Source organism: Trachurus japonicus, chromosome 3, assembly GCF_045865225.1.
Source record: "Trachurus japonicus isolate A0001 chromosome 3, Traja_1.0".
Classification (NCBI taxonomy): domain Eukaryota; kingdom Metazoa; phylum Chordata; class Actinopteri; order Carangiformes; family Carangidae; genus Trachurus; species Trachurus japonicus.
In genome coordinates this window covers 18,394,657-18,399,692 of record NC_140909.1, presented here as the reverse complement: position 1 = coordinate 18,399,692, position 5,036 = coordinate 18,394,657, and the positions used below count along the sequence as shown (strand labels likewise).

General features: G+C 47.2%; 1 pseudogene; it reads left to right on the top strand.

Moving 5' to 3' along the window:
* Positions 1-3,532: 3,532 nt before the first annotated feature.
* Positions 3,533-4,468, top strand: LOC146989870 (uncharacterized; annotated as a pseudogene).
* Positions 4,469-5,036: the final 568 nt, after the last annotated feature.

The following is a 5,036-nucleotide window of genomic DNA, read 5'->3' as shown; positions in this document are numbered from 1 at the left end:
TCCGAGAGAAAAGATGGGTGTGGCGGAGGTTGTGGAGGTTGGCAGTGCGGGAGGTGGGGGTGACGGGGGGTGAGCCATCAGGGAAGTGTCGGTTGGGAGAGAGACCAGAGCCACGGTGGATGTAGCGACGACGGCGAAGGATCCCAGCTTTGCTGGCTGCGGTGGCAGCAGCCGCAGAGAGACGGTGGTTGCTGTTGAGACGGTGAAGGTCAGCAGCAGTGTAGATGAGTGGGCGCGAAGTTGGTGGAGTAGGAGCCTGGAGTAGCAGGAGTGATAGTCCAAGGAGGAGATAAGACGTGAGGGCAGCTGAGAGTAGTCCGGGTAGCATATTAGCAGAGGCTAGCAGCTGATTAGTTAAAAAGTGGTGGGCAGTGAGATGTGTGGAGGCAGCAGTGAACGGGGTGCTGACGTTGGTGAAGTGAGCGGTGTTGGTTGCCCCAGACCGTATCCGCGCGGCCAGCAAGCCCCACTGTGCCATGTCGGCACACAGCTAGGCTACGGCTGACGAGCTGGCGGGGAGTGGAGGCTCCCCCCCGAGAACGCCGGCCGGGAAGCCAGACAGCTGGGGTGAGGTTGTTGGTGAGGGACGCAGCGGGTCAGTCCGGGTTGGCACAATCACCACCACAAACACACAAGCTCCCCGAGACCAGAGCGAGCGGTCGCACACTCAGAGCCGGGGGACAGATGTATCCAGTGGTGGGGGGGTTTAGCCAGCTGTTAGCTAGCTGGCTAACGTAGCTAATAGTCCGTGGATGAGGGAAACAGATGAGTGCGAGCGGAGCTGTACAGATGCACGATGAGCTGGAGAGGCACGGTGACAGCAAAACAGCAGGAACAAAACAAAAAGACGAGCACACTGGGAACGGAAAACAAACGTTGGACACGGTCCGGGACAGAAACGGCAGTCAACAGACCAGACGCCGGCATTGCTCTAACCCGGAAGAGACGGAGACACACAGATCATGCGAGACGTGGTGAGCATGGTGTCATGCCCACTGCCATGTCTCTCTGTACACCGGCACCACTGTGATTACGGCAGCCATTCAGCGCTGAGCGACAAGCGACTGACGGCCAGAGACTTGGGATTTCCCATCTCAAGGGATCTCATTTTCCATCTGGGCTCGGAGCCCCAGTGATTTTTCGCCTGAGCGATGAGTCGCCCGTTTGCATTGACTTAATTTGTAAACTAAAAAAGGTCCGGTGTAAACGCACCTTTATTGTAACTGGCCTGCTCTTCATTCTTTACCATTTGATATCTAAAACCTAGCATCCTATCTGTTACCAGCTTAACTACACACAATACAGCATGTTTTTTAATGGGTTAAAATGGATTACATTGGAAAGTCTTTTTGCTTTGAATTTGCCGATAGAGACTTTGATCAACCATAGATGGTGTGTAATCAAAGACAACGATTGTATCACTTGCATAATGCATTACCAGTTGTAGTCAACCAGCTGTCAAACACATTGCATTGTAAAGAGGCCGGCACATCCCATGTGTGTACCAACCGCAACTACACAGACAAAAAAAAAACCCCATTCACAGCCTTTTTGATGCTGCTTTGCTGCAAGAGAGAGAGAGAGAGAGCATGAACTGTCAGTGCAGACAAATCAGAAACGCCTTGTAAGGCATATTGACAGCTGAATGAGCAGCACTTCACTGAATCGTGAAGAAACCCTGTTCATTAAGAATAAGATTCTCCATGTGTCATCTAAAAGCAAACTTCTTGTCTGGGTCAAACAATCTTGGCATTCATGGGTCTTTCAAGAATTGTTCCATGTCATGGCTTTTTTTAGTGTTGTATGACACGTGGTTAACTGAGACGTTCTATAGACTGGCATGCCTCCTGAGTCATGATAGACTTTGCTCGGCAAACATTTTGGCTGTCATTAAATTTCTCCATCACAAGCTCACTGGCACACCTGGACAGCAGCTGAGCCATCCATAATGTTACAACAGTGTTTTTTTTCTTCCTGATATAACATGTCAAATTGTCAGCAGTGAGAAATGTTTATTGAATTTGTCACAGGCGGATTTCACTCAAGTTTGAGAGAGATGGATGATCAAGTTAATCTTAAGACATTGTACTTGATATGACACTGAATTTACATGGATTAATATGGATGGATTAATATAATTCTTCAAGTACAAGGTCTGCAATGGAATAATTGCTTTTTCAAGGATAAAGCTGACATTATTCTGAATCTTTGGTTTTGTCAGTAAATCCCATGTAAAGACCAAAACCAATCATTTAGTCCATCTCTTAATACTTTGATTTATCTAGGTCCTATACACAGCATTCACAGTCAGGAGTGTTGCACTTGTTTTGATTAGTTATACCTGTTATGAGGAATACGAATTAGTGGGGACGTTCGCTCTTTATCATTGTTATACCGTAGGTTTATTGTACTCATTGACATAACAGCATTACTCCACCCAAAAAATAAAACACTTGTTTGGTGTACAGGGCATTGAGAATTGGGTTGCAGATGTGTAGCTAAGTTTAGACCAAATGACTTTATAGGTGTCAGACCGTACAGTTTACATTACACAACTTGCTGACTTGTGATCAGGCAGCCACGTCACATGCTGAGTGCTGACACGGAGTCACACACTAGCTACATGTTTTTTCACCCAGTGTCCTGTGTCCTCTTTGGCTGTAGCTTGTCAGTGACTCAGCCAGATATTTAGCACACTAGATATAGTATCTGGTCAGCATATCCAACAGGTCAGCATGCCTCAATAATTGTGTCTGCTGAAGAGTTCATATAGTAAATGGTGTTCACAGATCAAATGCTGATTTTTCTTTCCTTGTGGAGTCTTCCAGAATCCATTGACTACAGAAGAATTATGTCCAAGTATTTGTATTGGCTCACTGTTTCCACAGCATGTCTTTTGTCTTAGAGACAATGAGTTGCAAATATGAGTCATTGCACCATTTAATAATATTTTCCAAAACTAGAGCGTGGCCACCCTCATGGTCCTGCAGGAGGCCAGCAATCACCAAATCATCAGCAAACTAATACGTTTATTTTTTCACTCAAATGCTCAAGGAGTAATTGGTATAGAGTGCAAACAAAAAAACATGACAAAACATGCTTTATGCCAAAGGTAGTAAGCTCCTCTTCATGATTTGTTCAAAACCTTTTTATGACTAATGAGATCGTAACGTCCAACGTGGGGGCGGGGGCTCTCATGCTTGCGTGCTTGTCTGTGTGTGTAAACGGCAATAACGGAGAAAGAACGCTATATGGAGATGAATGAAGGGAGCGATATTACTGAATACTTGGGATTACTGTGGAGAGTTGGTCGGTACCGAATTCGGTATCCATCCCTAATTGCTATTCTTAACCTTTAAGAGCCACTCCATGATGTCATGTTCAATATGGGTAAACTCTTAGGCCTGATTTATGCTTCTTCGTAGCTATGCCGTTGACGCAGACCCCTACGCGGCCCCGTCGCCGTAGCCTGACGTGCACCTCCAAAAAATCCTGACTACGCGTCACGTCGACGCGTCGAGACGCGAACGGCAAGGATTGTGATTGGTCCACTCAGAACGTCATTTCCGGCAGTTGGTTTTCCGGTCAACAATAACAACACCGCCATTTTTAAAGGTTTTGTGGTACGAGCCGGCACGGAAAAAATGGACCAGGCAGACGAAAGAATTATCGAGGAGGTCAGAAAGTATGACCATCTTTACAACTCGTCTTCGAGACATTACAAGGATTGCCAAATGGCAAACAACTCCTGGCGGGAGATTTCGCAGAACACGGGACTGAAGGTAGCCGAATGTATGAAAAAGTGGAAGAACCTCTGCGACAAATATGTTCGGCTACGGGAAAAAAATGGCCACAAGAAGCGGCGACCCAGGCAGCCAAAAAGTGCCTGCTTTTTATCATTTTTTGTCGTGGCTGGCACCACATGTGAAGCACCGTGAAACGGACTCCAATTACGAGGCAAAGGTATGTACGTGTGCTTATGTGCAAACAACATGTATTGGTTGTAATCAAACACATGGACTAATAAAGCATTCGCTCTTGTATTAAAAACACGTCGTCCAGTTCGGCAGAGAGCGACACGGCCTCATCTGTGCCATTGTCTCCCCGGCCTCCCACACCAGAATTGCCGGCTCCTGCATCTCCTGGTCCTGCTTCTTGTGCTCCCTCTGCATCTCCTGCTCCTCGTGCTCCCCCTGCATCTCCTGCTCCTCCTGCATCTTTTACCCCTGTTGAGTCCCCCGTGTCTCAGCTGAAAAGAAAGAGGGACCAGCAGGATGAGTGGTTTATAAAACAGCTGGCAAACTTGGAGGAACGCAGAATGGAGTTACAACAGAAGATACAGCAGGGGACTAATGAGTGCTCCAGGTTCGGGAAAACAGTGGCCGACATGCTCCGAAGAGTGCCAGAGGACCTGAGACCTGATGTTATGTTTAAAATCTATGCACTCATCCATGAGAGTAGGCAGTAGTCGAACTCAAAAAAAAAAAAAAAAAAGTAAATAGTTTTAAACAGCTTTGCTTGTTTTTGTGTCATAGACAGTTTACACACCATCATTACATTGTGCACATCACTGATTGAGTCTGCCTCGGCAAACCATCTAATTTTGCCATGGCACGGTTCCTTGAGGTGACTGAAAGAAAGCCATGAGGTCATTTCGAACAGCCAAGGCAGCTCTGGTGGAACGGGCCCTGGACATCTGTGTGGGATCCACAGGTTCAACGAGGTTGGCGTCATTGGCCACCACTTTTCTCCACTCGCCAGGCTGCACCGATCCAGAACTGTCACTGTCCGCAAAATTCGGTGGGATGTATCTGCTGTCTGGGGTGCTCACTTCATCGGTGTAGTTGAGGTAGTTGTGTAGGACCACACAGGCTTTGACAACATCCACAGCTTTTTCTGGAAGGAACTCTATTGGTCTCCCAAGAATTCTCCACCGCGCAGTCATGATGCCGAATGTGTTTTCAATTACCCGTCTGGCCCTGGAGTGGCGGTAGTTGTAGACCTGCTTGTCCATGCTCATGCCTAGTCCTGTATAG